Raw genomic sequence first — 15156 nt, 5'->3', positions numbered from 1 at the left:
CTTTTTAAGTTTTGGTTTGTGCTTTGTGATGGAACAAAATTTAATTCATGGGAGCCTAGGTCTATGTGTGGGTGTTGGGGTGGGGGTGGGGGTTGGAGATTGGGGAGGAAGGAAGGCTGATGTTTTTTGTGTGTGTATTCTCTTTGAGTTTTGGTTTGTGCTTTGTGATGGAAAAATAATAATCCATGGGAGCCAACCCCTAGGTCTATGTGTGGGTGTGGGGTAGGTGTGTGGGTGTGGGTAGGAGATGGTGTATAAAGGGAGAAGAAAAGGGAATCATGATGCATGATGATGGCGGGTCCACGTTTCATCGCGTACTAAAAACGCGATCATTTTTATGGGAGTGTGAGTTGTCAAAGAAAAAATAAACAATGAACAAGAAAATCGACACATCTCATGTCTCGAAATGTGCGTAATACGACAGGGTAGTATGAGTTGTCAAGCAACAACTTATTTAATGTACAACACATGTATAGCATAAATCCGGATGGGAAAGTGTACTCCCTCCGTCCGGTAAAGAGTGTATATCTAGTTTCAAAATTTGTTCATAAAAAAGTGTACGTCTATCTTCCCGATGCACTTTAAAGTAAAAAAATAATTCTTTCTCATCACACGGTAATCAAGACCAATAGCAATCTACACATGGTCCTCTTAATTTCTACATGCGCTTAGCTCATTGGGGGTTGGGTAATTAAAGAGGAGAGAGATGGTGGCTTGCACCTTTCCAATACAATTTTTACTTAACTCCATAATTTGTCCTAAAATTCCTGGATGTACATTCTTCACCGGACGGAGGGAGTAGTACACAAAATTAGTTGAAAAACTTCATACTTTTCAAGTATATTAAAAGACACGGTTAGTAGAATATCTTCTTCCTATAGATATATGGTGTGTTCGTATTAAGACATTAATCTCTCTCTCACACACACGCACATACTCCCTCCGTCCCAAAATTCTTGTTTTAGATTCATCTAAATACGGATATACCTAATACTAAAACGTGACTTGATACATCCATATTTAAACAAATCTAAGACAAGAATTTTGGGACGAAGGGAGTATAATATAAATATAAATGGAAACCACAATGGGCAAAGTTATTTCAAAAGATTTTGTTACTTTTCGAGCATAATGACAACACACAATTAATATACATTATTAATTATCTCCCAATTATAGATATGTTATGTTTATATTAGGATTTTAATTGTCTCAGGATAGCCATGAACTTGGTGTAGTAGGAATGACCCCAGTTGGTGTCATATGAGCCTAGGAGATCAATCCCCTTGAAGAGTAGAGTCTCAGTCTAGAAGTTATCTGGGTGTCAAAAATGACAGACAGGGTAATCAACTCAAGTGGCTTTGCCTGCCGACCGAGGATGATTGGAAGTTCTTCAGGGTGCCGAAAGTGACAAATGGGGGTAATCTACCGAAGTGGCTTCACCTTCCAACCGGGAATGATACCATGCACCAGTTGATTTGCCTCGAAGTGTGTGATCATTGTCTAAGGGTTTCGATGTAGAGGATGTACATCCCACTCCCTCCATCCTAGAGCACCTTGGTGAGACGGATGCCGTCGACGAGTGGATCCATGGCCAAAGGGAATCTACCGATGGAAATATGCCCTGGAGGCAATAATAAAATGGTCATTGTTATATTTCCTTAATCATGATAAAGGTTTATTATTCATGCTAGAATTGTATTGACCGGAAACTTAAATACATGTGTGGATACATAAACAAATACCGTGTCCCTAGTGAGCCTCTACTAGACTAGCTCGTTGATCAAAGATGGTTAAGGTTTCCTAACCATAGCCATGAGTTGTCATTTGATAATGGGATCACATCATTAGGAGAACGATGGACAAGACCCATCCGTTAGCTTAGCATATGATCGTTCAGTTTATTGTTACTGCTTTCTTAATGTCAAATACATGTTCCTTCGACCATGAGATCATGCAACTCCCGAATACCGGAGGAATACCTTCTGTGCTATCAAACGTCACAAGTAACTGGGTGATCATAAAGATGCTCTACAGGTATCTCCGAAGGTGTCTGTTGAGTTGGCGTGAATCGAGATTGGGATTTGTCACTCCGTGTATCGGGGAGGTATCTCTAGGCCCTCTCGGTAATACACATCACAAGAAGCTTGCAAGCAAAGTGATTAAGAATTTAGTTGCAAGATGATGTATTATGGAACAAGTAAAGAGACTTGCCGGTAACGAGGTTGAACCAGGTATAGAGATACCGACGATCGATCTCGGGCAAGTAACATATCGACAGACAAAGGGAATTACATATGTTGTCATAAAGGTTCAACCGATAAAAGATCTTCATGGAATATGTAGGAATCAATATGGGTATCCAGGTCCCTCGATTTGTTATTGACCGAAGAGGTGTCTCGGTCATGACTACATAATTTTCCCGAACTCGCAGGGTCGCACGCTTAACGTTCGTTGACGCTAGAGTAGTATTGGGATATTTGATGAGTGGTAACCAAATGTTGTTCGGAGTCCTCGATGAGATCCCAGACGTCACAAGGAGTCTCGGAATGGTCGAGAGGTAAATTTCTATATATGGGAAGTCATATTTTGGGTTCCGGAAAATGGTGCAGTTTTTTCGGTATTGTACCAGGAAGTTTCTGTAGGATTTCGGGTTCCGGCAGACCCTTGAGGTTCGAACTCTGGGGTGCGCGTGGAGATTTCGCCTCCTACCTACCTGCACCCCTCCGCCTTGCTAGGATCTGAACTATGGAAAGAACAACACAAGAGACGCAGGGTTTATACTGGTTCGGGCCACCGTTGTGGTGTAATACCCTACTCTAGTGTGTGGTGTGGTGGATTGCCTCTTGGGCTGATGATGATGAACAATACAAGGAAGAACAGCCTCGCGAGGGTCTGTTCTTGGCTGGGGCGATGAACTGCTGGGAGGAGCTCAGTCACCTTGCTCTCTCTCTCTCTTTCCGATCTTCTCTATCCTTCCAACCCCCCAGCTCAGCTCAGCCCCCTTTGCTCTGTGGGTGACTGGTCCTATTTATAGAGGCCCTGGTCCTCTTCCCAAATATCGAGCGGGAAGGGAGCCAACAATGGCGGGCTAATTTGAAGGGGGGCGGCTAGTATCAGCTATCCTGACAAAAGTAGTCTTCGCCTGCGCAAAGCTCGGGTGATGACGCCGTCTTGGGCTCCACGATGACCTCCGTCTCGTAGTCCTCCTGGTCTTGGTCTCGTTGCACCGAAATGGCAACCTTTGCCTGATGCCTCGGTACTCCGCGGCTTCGCTTGCCCCCCTTGCACCAAAGAGGAAGGGAGGACACTGCGCGGGCTGGCACCCGCCTGGCGCCCCCGGTCGTCATGGCTTGCGTCACGGGCACCTCGTGAGGTACCCCGTCTTGATCTCTCCGCCTCCTCGTGAGCCAGCTTGACGAGGCCGTGCCTGAGGAAGCTCCGCGTCGTCCGCCCCGCGAGGCTTGGCCCCTCGCGAGGGTCTTGGGTTTGTGTTGGTGAAGATGGGCCGCGCTGGGCCCCCCTTTGAGCCTCGCCGCAGGACGCAGGCAGGCAAGTCTGGGGACCCCCGTTCCCAGAACGCCGACAGTAGCCCCCGGGCCCAAGGCGCGCTCGGACTTGGCCGTGCAGGGAGGCGGAAGGGCAAGAGCGAAGCGCCGCGGGCCCTAATAGCCTGCGGCCTTGGGCGCCGCGTGGCGGTTGATTGGACGTGGGCGGCACTGTTCCCCCACGCCCTCCTTATTTTGCGCCATGCTAGGCGGACCCGTAGTCGTACACAACCGTTCCCCTATTTGGTTGCTCGAGCGCCCTCTGTCCTTCCTCCGCTCGAACTCTAGTTTCTGTTTTCAACTCAATCTTGAACCTCCCCCCCCCCTTCCCATCGCCATGGCTCCGACGAAGAAGGGAAGAGGGGAGAACCCCGTGTCTCCGCCTTGCCCGCCACCGTTGGCGGCCCCCGCCGAGGGCTTGGGCAAGGTCAGCTTGGCTCTGGCCACCATCTTCAATGAATGCGGGAGGACAACGGCCTAGCCCGCGTCCCACTTCTCCATCGTCAGGATAGCCACCGAGGTCCCGTATTTTGCTGACGCCCTGTGGGCGGGTCTGGTTCCTCCCTTTTCTGATTTCTTCAATGCCGTGCTCTCCCATTATCAGATCCACATGATGCATCTGGGTCCTGAATCCATCACTCTCCTTTCAGTCTTCGCCTTTGTCTGCGAGGCTATGATGGGCATCCTTCCTTCGGTTGCCTTGCTGCGCCACTTCTTCTCGCTGCGCCTTGTTGACCCTACCCAATGCTGGGCGTGTGTGAGCTTCGTTGCCGCGCCTGAGACGGCGGCCTCTGGGATTGACTTCAAGCTCCCTCCGCCTGCGGCTGAGTTCCACGAGCGGTGGTTGTATGTGGATGCTGGGGTGCCCAGCCCCCTGCTGTCGGAGCCAACTTCGCATGTTGTCCCCAATTCGGGCTGGGGCCAGGAGACGCTTGAGAGCCCCCGGCTCGCCTTCGCCTGGCACCGCTTCGCGTTCTTGAGGTCGCTTGGTGCGACAGCACCCAAGGTGGTGAAGGAGTTCCTGCTACGCCGCGTCGCTCCTCTCCAGTGCCACTCCCGCCGGATGTGGACCTTCAGCGGGTGCGATGATCGTATGAGGCTCCAGGAAGAGGACCTGATGCCTGAAGTGCTGAGGACGGCGCTCTTGACCCTGACGGGGGACCCCAACCCTGGCAGTATCCAGCAGGGAGGGGCCTTGTTGTACCTCTGCCAGAGCGGGGGCGATTTTGTGAGGCAGATGCCTATCTTCGATGAGTGGGGGCCGTGCCCCGCCGGCCTTCAGGGACCTCGTGAGAACCCAGTGGTGGTGACTGCCCTTCCAGTCAGCCCAGGCGACTCTTCCTCAAGTGGCGGAGCAGGGAGGCACGAGGCGCCAGAGGCCGAGGGGGCTCCCGGCGGGGTGACAGCGCCGGGCGAGGCTCGTGAGGAAGCAGTTATCGGGGCCCGCACTGCCAAGGCTGAGGGTGACAAGCAGCTGCCCTCTGCGCCTTCGACCGAGGCCACCGAGGCTCCGGCGGCTTCTCTTGGCGAGGCGATTGGCGGCGCACGCCAGGCAGGCGCCCCTGACGCAGATCACCCTGACGCTCCATCTTCGTCGCAGGTTGATCCCTGCGCTCGACTCTTAGGCCGCTTCCGCATGGACTTTCAGGCCCTCCGGAAGAGAAGGGAGGCCCTGGGCACCGATTACCCTTGTCGCCTACTGAAGCGTAGGAAGTACTTCGCCACTGATGAGTAAGCCTTCTCCTTTCCCAGCTCCTGATCCTTCTGTTGCTCTTACTGACTCTTGCTCCGCAGGCCCCTTCCAGCCGAGCTTGCGGAGACGGCTGAGGAGCCGTCCCCCTTGGCTTCACCCCCTCCATCGTCCTCAAGCGCTCCAAGCAGTGGAGCCCTTGTGGTGAGGGCGACAGACGAGGCGAACCGTCCCGAGGCGTATCGTGGCCCCGCGCACCTCGCGATCCTTCGCGGGCCTTCTCGTGGCATAGCCAGCCTGCCGTGGGCTTCTCGCCTGGTCGTGGACTGCGATTGGCTGAGGCGCTTCCTGCGCTCTTCACCTGGGGATGGGCTGGCCCCCGGCCGGGCTTCTGACGCGGCGTGCCCGGCCGTCGCGAGGGTGCCAGCCCCCAGCCTGGAGGGGGAGTGCTGGCTCGCGGCCCCCGGTGCTTGCTTGGGGCAGATGATGGTGTGGAGGATGTGCTCAAGCGTGCTCGGGAGCGTCGCGCTCTCCGCCAAGGATTCCTTCAAAGGGCGGCTGACGCGGTAAGCCTGCTTGGAGAGGAGCTTGCCAATGAAGACGCGCGCCTTGAGGCCGAGGGCCTGCGCCTGGCTGCAGAGAGGCGCGAGCTGGAGGGCGCCATCGCCCTTGCGCGCCGTCAGCGCGATCTTGACGATGCAGAGGCCAAGGCGTCGCTGGTGGCCTCTCGGGAGGCCCGATCTTGGGCCGTTGAGGAGGCTCGGGAAGCTGGCCGGCGGCGAACGGCGGCGGAGGAGCGGGCTCGGGAGCTCCTGGCCTGGTGCCACTCACTGGAGGAGCAGGTGGAGCTGCGCAAGGCAGCTCTCGCGTCGATGAAGGTGGCCTCCGGCGACTCAGCAGAGCTCCAGAAGCGTGAGGAGGCGCTGACGCTGGAAGCCGCCGAACGCACCCGTGAGTACGAGCGTCTGGAGACGAGGGAGCGCTTGGTGACGCAGGCGGAGAATGATGTTGCCACACGGGAAGCCCGCGTCCTGGAGGAGGTCGGACATCGAGTGGCGATGGCGCATTTGAACCTCGAGCACGAGTTCGACGAGAAGCTAGGGTTGATCCGGGCCGAAGCTGAAGGCAGGACTGCTGCCTTGAGGGCCAAGCTGGAGGAGGCAACATGGCGGGCCGACGCTTTCCGGGCCGCTCTTGAGGTGGCGCAAGGTGAGTTAACCGCTTCCCAGGCCGAGGTGCTCCTTCTCCGCCAGCGGGTGGAGGAGGCTGATGTCGTCGCGGGCCAGAACACGGACGAGATCCGTCAGCGGCGGATCCTGGAGCATGAGCACGACCCCATTCTTGCCACGCTCCGGGTGAGAGCCAATGCAGCCTTGGGCAACATCTGCGAGACGGCTATTGGCGAGCCGCACACAGTCAACTATGCTGGCAATCTTCAGTTCTTCACTGACGTGGTGACGTAGCTGGAGGCGCGGTCGGTCAGGGCTGACAGGTTGGTGGAGGAGAGGAGCCGCGGCCTGCTTGGGCGCGCCTTTTCTCGCATCTTCAGCCACCTCCAGAACATGGATCCCCACTTTGATTTTGACGCCGCCACCGCCCCAGTCCCCCAGGCCGTCCGAGGCGACCTGGCGCACTGGGTGGAGGACAATGTGGACGCTCTTATCAGGGCCTTCGCTTCAGACAACGACGACGCGATCGTGGCGGCCGACGAAGGCGGCGTGGTGAACGGCCCTGATGCCGCTGGCGGCGACGCGGACAGCGATGGCGAGTTCAGCGACGCCAGCAGCGGCTCGTGTGGTGCTCTTGAGAACGCATTGGGGGATTCATCCGACTGATTGTGCATCGCTCCTACTTCCTTATCCTGCATGAATAGAACTCAGGTTTTGGCCTGATTGAAGTGAGAGCATTTTGGAGGGGGATCCCCTTATGTAAAACTTGTGTTCATCGTATTAGTAGACGCTACATTGCAAATGCGCCCGTGCCAAGTGGTTGGCCCAAGCGACGCGCTGGTCGGCTAGTTTACCTTTGTCCCGTGCTGGCCCTGAGGCAGCCTGCGGGGGGTTGTGGTGTTTCGAGCGTTCCCTGATTGGGTTCGTAGGATCTGCAGTAAAACATCCTCCTGAGAGGTCACGTCGGCGGCAGTCTGGGCTGCGCACAAGCTAGGCCTGACCCGGCTCGCGAGGGGCTCGCGAGGGGAGGAAGCTGAGGTGATGCGGTAACCAAAACGCGAGAAATTGCTCGAACGAGACTAAGCACCCCTTCCCCGAACACACGCAACTCTCAAATTCGAATCCAACTTGAATCCAGCGGGGGAAAGCGGCTGTTGGGGAACGTAGTAATTTCAAAAAAATTCCTACGCACACGCAAGATCATGGTGATGCATAGCAACGAGAGGGGAGAGTGTGACCTATGTACCCTTGTAGATCGACAACGGAAGCGTTTGGTTGATGTAGTCGTACGTCTCCACGGCCCGACCGATCAAGCACCGAAACTACGACACCTCCGAGTTCTAGCACACGTTCAGCTCGATGACGATCCCCGGACTTTGATCCAGCAAAGTGTCGGGGAAGAGTTCCGTCAGCACAACGGCGTGGTGACGATCTTGATGTACTACCGTCGCAGGGCTTCGCCTAAGCACCGCTACAATATTATCGAGGACTATGGTGGAAGAGGGCACCGCACACGGCTAAGAATATGATCACGTGGATCAACTTGTGTGTCTAGGGGTGCCCCCTGCCCCCGTATATAAAGGAGCAAGGGGAGGAGGCCGGCCGGCCCCTATAGGCGCGCCAGGAGGAGTCCTCCTCCTAGTAGGAGTAGGACTCCTACTAGGAGGGGGGAAAGAAGTGGGGAGGGAGAGGGAAAGGGGGGCGCCGCCCCCCCTCTCCTAGTTCAATTCGGACCAGGGGGGAGGAGGCGCGTGGCCCACCTATGGCAGCCCTCTCTCTCTCCACTAAAGCCCATATGGCCCATTACTTCTCCCGGGGGGGGGGGGGTTCCGGTAACCCTCCGGCTCTCCGGTTTTCTCCGAAATCACCCGGAACACTTCCGGTGTCCGAATATAGCCGTCCAATATATCAATCTTTATGTCTTGACCATTTCGAGACTCCTTGTCATGTCCGTGATCACATCCGGGACTCTGCACTAACTTCGGTACATCAAAACTCATAAACTCATAATATAACTGTCATTGAAACCTTAAGCGTGCGGACCCTACGGGTTCGAGAACAATGTAGACATGACCGAGACACGTCTCCGGTCAATAACCAATAGCGGAACCTGGATGCTCATATTGGCTCCTACATATTCTACGAAGATCTTTATCGGTCAGACCGCATAACAACATACGTTGTTCCCTTTGTCATCGGTATGTTACTTGCCCGAGATTCGATCGTCGGTATCTCAATACCTAGTTCAATCTCGTTACCGGCAAGTCTCTTTACTCGTTCCGTAATACATCATCTCACAACTAACTCATTAGTTGCAATGCTTGCAAGGCTTATGTGATGTGCATTACCGAGAGGGCCCAGAGATACCTCTCCGACAATCGGAGTGACAAATCCTAATCTCGAAATACGCCAACCCAACATGTACCTTTGGAGATACCTGTAGAGCACCTTTATAATCACCCATTTACGTTGTGACGTTTGGTAGCACACAAAATGTTCCTCCGGCAAACAGGAGTTGCATAATCTCATAGTCATAGGAACATGTATAAGTCATGAAGAAAGCAATAGCAACATACTAAACGATCGGGTGCTAAGCTAATGGAATGGGTCATGTCAATTGGATCATTCACCTAATGATGTGATCCCGTTAATCAAATAACAACTCTTTGTTCATGGTTAGGAAATATAACCATCTTTGATTAACGAGCTAGTCAAGTAGAGGCATACTAGTGACACTCTGTTTGTCTATGTATTCACACATGTATTATGTTTCCGGTTAATACAATTCTAGCATGAATAATAAACATTTATCATGATATAAGGAAATAACTAATAACTTTATTATTGCCTCTAGGGCATATTTCCTTCAGTCTCCCACTTGCACTAGAGTCAATAATCTAGATTACACAGTAATGATTCTAACACCCATGGAGCTTTGGTGTTGATCATGTTTTGCTCGTGGAAGAGGCTTAGTCAACAGATCTGCAACATTCAGATCCGTATGTATCTTGCAAATCTCTATGTCTCCCACCTGGACTAGATCCCGGATGGAATTGAAGCGTCTCTTGATGTGCTTGGTTCTCTTGTGAAATCTGGATTCCTTTGCCAAGGCAATTGCACCAGTATTGTCACAAAAGATTTTCATTGGACCCGATGCACTAGGTATGACACCTAGATCGGATATGAACTCCTTCATCCAGACTCCTTCATTTGCTGCTTCCGAAGCAGCTATGTACTCCGCTTCACATGTAGATCCCGCTACAATGCTTTGTTTAGAACTGCACCAACTGACAGCTCCACCGTTTAATGTAAACACGTATCCGGTTTGCGATTTAGAATCGTCCGGATCAGTGTCAAAGCTTGCATCAACGTAACCTTTTACGATGAGCTCTTTGTCACCTCCATATATGAGAAACATATCCTTAGTCCTTTTCAGGTATTTCAGGATGTTCTTGACCGCTGTCCAGTGATCCACTCCTGGATTACTTTGGTACCTCCCTGCTAGACTTATAGCAAGGCACACATCAGGTCTGGTACACAGCATTGCATACATGAATGAGCCTATGGCTGAAGCATAGGGAACATCTTTCATATTCTCTCTATCTTCTGCAGTGGTCGGGCATTGAGTCTTACTCAACTTCACACCTTGTAACACAGGCAAGAACCCTTTCTTTGCTTGATCCATTTTGAACTTCTTCAAAACTTTGTCAAGGTATGTGGTTTGTGAAAGTCCAATTAAGAGTCTTGATCTATCTCTATAGATCTTAATGCCTAATATGTAAGCAGCTTCACCGAGGTCTTTCATTGAAAAACTCTTATTCAAGTATCCCTTCATGCTATCCAGAAATTATATATCATTTCCAATTAGTAATATGTCATCCACATATAATATCAGAAATGCTACAGAGCTCCCACTCACTTTCTTGTAAATACAGGCTTCTGCAAAAGTCTGTATAAAACCAAATGCTTTGATCACACTATCAAAGCGTTTATTCCAACTCCGAGAGGCTTGCACCAGTCCATAAATGGATCGCTGGAGCTTGCACACTTTGTTAGCTCCCTTTGGATCGACAAAACCTTCTGGTTGCATCATATACAACTCTTCTTCCAGAAATCCATTCAGGAATGCAGTTTTGACATCCATATGTCAAATTTCATAATCATAAAATGCGGTAATTGCTAACATGATTCGGACAGACTTAAGCATCGCTACGGGTGAGAAGGTCTCATCGTAGTCAATCCCTTGAACTTGCCGAAAACCTTTTGCGACAAGTCGAGCTTTGTAGACAATAATATTACCGTCAGCGTCAGTCTTCTTCTTGAAGATCCATTTATTCTCAATTGCTTGCCGATCATCGGGCAAGTCAACCAAAGTCCATACTTTGTTCTCATACATGGATCCCATCTCAGATTTCATGGCTTCAAGCCATTTTGCGGAATCTGGGCTCACCATCGCTTCTTCATAGTTCGTAGGTTCATCATGATCTAGTAGCATGACTTCCAGAATAGGATTACCGTACCACTCTGGCGCGGATCTCACTCTGGTTGATCTACGAGGTTCAGTAGTATCTTGTTCTGAAGTTTCATGATCATCATCATTAGCTTCCTCACTAACTGGTGTAGGTGTCACTGAAACAGTTTTCTGTGATGCACTACTTTCCAATAAGGGAGCAGGTACAGTTACCTCGTCAAGTTCTACTTTCCTCCCACTCACTTCTTTCGAGAGAAACTCCTTCTCCAGAAAGTTTCCGAACTTAGCAACAAAAGTCTTGCCTTCGGATCTGTGATAGAAGGTGTATCCAATAGTTTCCTTTGGATATCCTATGAAGACACATTTCTCCGATTTGGGTTCGAGCTTATCAGGTTGAAGCTTTTTCACATAAGCATCGCAGCCCCAAACTTTCAGAAACGACAACTTTGGTTTCTTGCCAAACCACAGTTCATAAGGCGTCGTCTCAACGGATTTTGATGGTGCCCTATTTAACGTGAATGCGGCCGTCTCTAGAGCGTATCCCCAAAATGATAGTGGTAAATCAGTAAGAGACATCATAGATCGCACCATATCTAGTAAAGTACGATTAAGATGTTCGGACACACCATTACGTTGTGGTGTTCCGGGTGGCGTGAGTTGCGAAACTATTCCACAATTTTTCAAATGTACACCAAACTCGTAACTCAAATATTCTCCTCCACGATCAGATCGTAGAAACTTTATTTTCTTGTTACGATGATTTTCAACTTCACTCTGAAATTCTTTGAACTTTTCAAACGTTTCAGACTTATGTTTCATTAAGTAGATATACCCATATCTGCTTAAGTCATCTGTGAAGGTGAGAAAATAACGATATCCGCCACGAGCCTCAATATTCATCGGACCACATACATCTGTATGTATGATTTCCAATAAATCTGTTGCTCTCTCCATAGTACCGGAGAACGGTGTTTTAGTCATCTTGCCCATGAGGCACGGTTCGCAAGTACCAAGTGATTCATAATCAAGTGGTTCCAAAAGTCCATCAGTATGGAGTTTCTTCATGCGCTTTACACTGATATGACCTAAACGGCAGTGCCACAAATAAGTTGCACTATCATTATCAACTCTGCATCTTTTGGCTTCAACACTATGAATATATGTGTCACTACTATCAAGATTCAATAAAAATAGACCACTCTTTAAGGGTGCATGACCATAAAAGATATTACCCATATAAATAGAACAACCATTATTCTCAGATTTAAATGAATAACCGTCTCGCATCAAACAAGATCCAGATATAATGTTCATGCTTAACGCTGGCACCAAATAACAATTATTTAGGTCTAATATTAATCCCGAAGGTAGATGTAGAGGTAGCGTGCCGACTGCGATCGCATCGACTTTGGAACCGTTTCCCACGCGCATCGTCACCTCGTCCTTAGCCAATCTTCGCTCAATCCGTAGTCCCTGTTTCGAGTTGCAAATATTAGCAACAGAACCAGTATCAAATACCCAGGTGCTACTGCGAGCATTAGTAAGGTACACATCAATAACATGTATATCACATATACCTTTGTTCACCTTGCCATCCTTCTTATCCGCCAAATACTTGGGGCAGTTCCGCTTCCAGTGACCAGTCTGCTTGCAGTAGAAGCACTCAGTTTCAGGCTTAGGTCCAGGTTTGGGTTTCTTCTCTTGAGTAGCAACTTGCTTGCCGTTCTTTTTGAAGTTCCCCTTCTTCTTCCCTTTGCCCTTTTTCTTGAAACTAGTGGTCTTGTTGACCATCAACACTTGATGCTCCTTCTTGATTTCTACCTCCGCAACTTTCAGCATTGCGAAGAGCTCGGGAATAGTCTTATTCATCCCTTGCATATTATAGTTCATCACGAAGCTCTTGTAGCTTGGTGGCAGTGATTGGAGAATTCTGTCAATGACACAATCATCTGGAAGATTAACTCTCAATTGAATCAAGTGATTATTATACCCAGACATTTTGAGTATATGCTCACTGACAGAATTGTTCTCCTCCATCTTACAGCTATAGAACTTATTGGAGACTTCATATCTCTCAATCCGGGCATTTGCTTGAAATATTAACTTCAACTCCTGGAACATCTCATATGCTCCATGACGTTCAAAACGCCGTTGAAGTCCCGATTCTAAGCCGTAAAGCATGGCATACTGAACTATCGAGTAGTCATCAGCTTTGCTCTGCCAGACGTTCATAACATCTGGTGTTGCTCCAACAGTAGGCCTGGCACCCAGCGGTGCTTCCAGGATGTAATTCTTCTGTGCAGCAATGAGGATAATCCTCAAGTTACGGACCCAGTCTGTGTAATTGCTACCATCATCTTTCAACTTTGCTTTCTCAAGGAACGCATTAAAATTCAACGGAACAACAACACGAGCCATCTATCTAGAATCAAGCATAAACAAGCAAGATACTATCAGGTACTAAGTTTCATGATAAATTTAGGTTCAATTAATTTACTTAAAGAACTCACACTTAGATAGACATCCCTCTAATCCTCTAAGTGATTACGTGATCCAAATCAACTAAACCATGTCCGATCATCACGTGAGATGGAGTAGTTTCATTGGTGAACATCAGTATGTTGATCATATCTACTATATGATTCACGCTCGACCTTTCGGTCTCCGTGTTCCGAGGCCATATCTGTATATGCTTGGCTCGTCAAGTATAACCTGAGTATTCCGCGTGTGCAACTGTTTTGCACCCGTTGTATTTGAACGTAGAGCCTATCACACCCGATCATCACGTGGTGTCTCAGCACGAAGAACTTTCGCAACGGTGCATACTCAGGGAGAACACTTCTTGATAATTAGTGAGAGATCATCTTATAATGCTACCGTCAATCAAAGCAAGATAAGATGCATAAAAGATAAACATCACATGCAATCAATATAAGTGATATGATATGGCCATCATCATCTTGTGCTTGTGATCTCCATCGAAGCACCGTCGTGATCACCATCGTCACCAGCGCGACACCTTGATCTCCATCATAGCGTCGTTGTCGTCATGCCAATCTTATGCTTCCACGACTATCGCTACCGCTTAGTGATAAAGTAAAGCATTACAGCGCGATTGCATTGCATACAATAAAGCGACAACCATATGGCTCCTGCCAGTTGCCGATAACTCAGTTACAAAACATGATCATCTCATACAATAAAATTTAGCATCATGTCTTGACCATATCACATCACAACATGCCCTGCAAAAACAAGTTAGACGTCCTCTACTTTGTTGTTGCAAGTTTTACGTGGCTGCTACGGGCTTAAGCAAGAACCAATCTTACCTACGCATCAAAACCACAACGATAGTTTGTCAAGTTGGTGCTGTTTTAACCTTCGCAAGGACCGGGCGTAGCCACACTCGGTTCAACTAAAGTTGGAGAAACTGTCACCCGCAAGCCACCTATGTGCAAAGCACGTCGGGAGAACCGGTCTCGCGTAAGCATACGCGTAATGTCGGTCCGGGCCGCTTCGTCCAACAATACCGCCTAACCAAAGTATGACATGCTGGTAAGCAGTATGACTTATATCGCCCACAACTCACTTGTGTTCTACTCGTGCATATAACATCAACATATAAAACCTAGGCTCGGATGCCACTGTTGGGGAACGTAGTAATTTCAAAAAAATTCCTACGCACACGCAAGATCATGGTGATGCATAGCAACGAGAGGGGAGAGTGTGATCTACGTACCCTTGTAGATCGACAACGGAAGCGTTTGGTTGATGTAGTCGTACTTCTCCACGGCCCGACCGATCAAGCACCGAAACTATGGCACCTCCGAGTTCTAGCACACGTTCAGCTCGATGACGATCCCCGGACTCCGATCCAGCAAAGTGTCGGGGAAGAGTTCCGTCAGCACGACGGCGTGGTGATGATCTTGATGTACTACCGTCGCAGGGCTTCGCCTAAGCACCGCTACAATATTATCGAGGACTATGGTGGAAGGGGGCACCGCACACGGCTAAGAATATGATCACGTGGATCAACTTGTGTGTCTAGGGGTGCCCCCTGCTCCCGTATATAAAGGAGCAAGGGGAGGAGGCCGGCCGGCCCCTATAGGCGCGCCAGGAGGAGTCCTCTTCCTAGTAGGAGTAGGACTCCTACTAGGAAGGGGAAAGAAGTGGGGAGGGAGAGGGAAAGGGGGGCGCCGCCCCCCCTCTCCTAGTCCAATTCGGACCAGGGGGGAGGAGGCGCGCGGCCCACCTCTGGCAGACCCTCTCTCTCTCTCC

The sequence above is a fragment of the Triticum dicoccoides genome, chromosome 1A (genome assembly GCF_002162155.2).
Source record: "Triticum dicoccoides isolate Atlit2015 ecotype Zavitan chromosome 1A, WEW_v2.0, whole genome shotgun sequence".
In the NCBI taxonomy this organism is placed as follows: domain Eukaryota; kingdom Viridiplantae; phylum Streptophyta; class Magnoliopsida; order Poales; family Poaceae; genus Triticum; species Triticum dicoccoides.
This window is presented reverse-complemented; position numbering follows the sequence as displayed.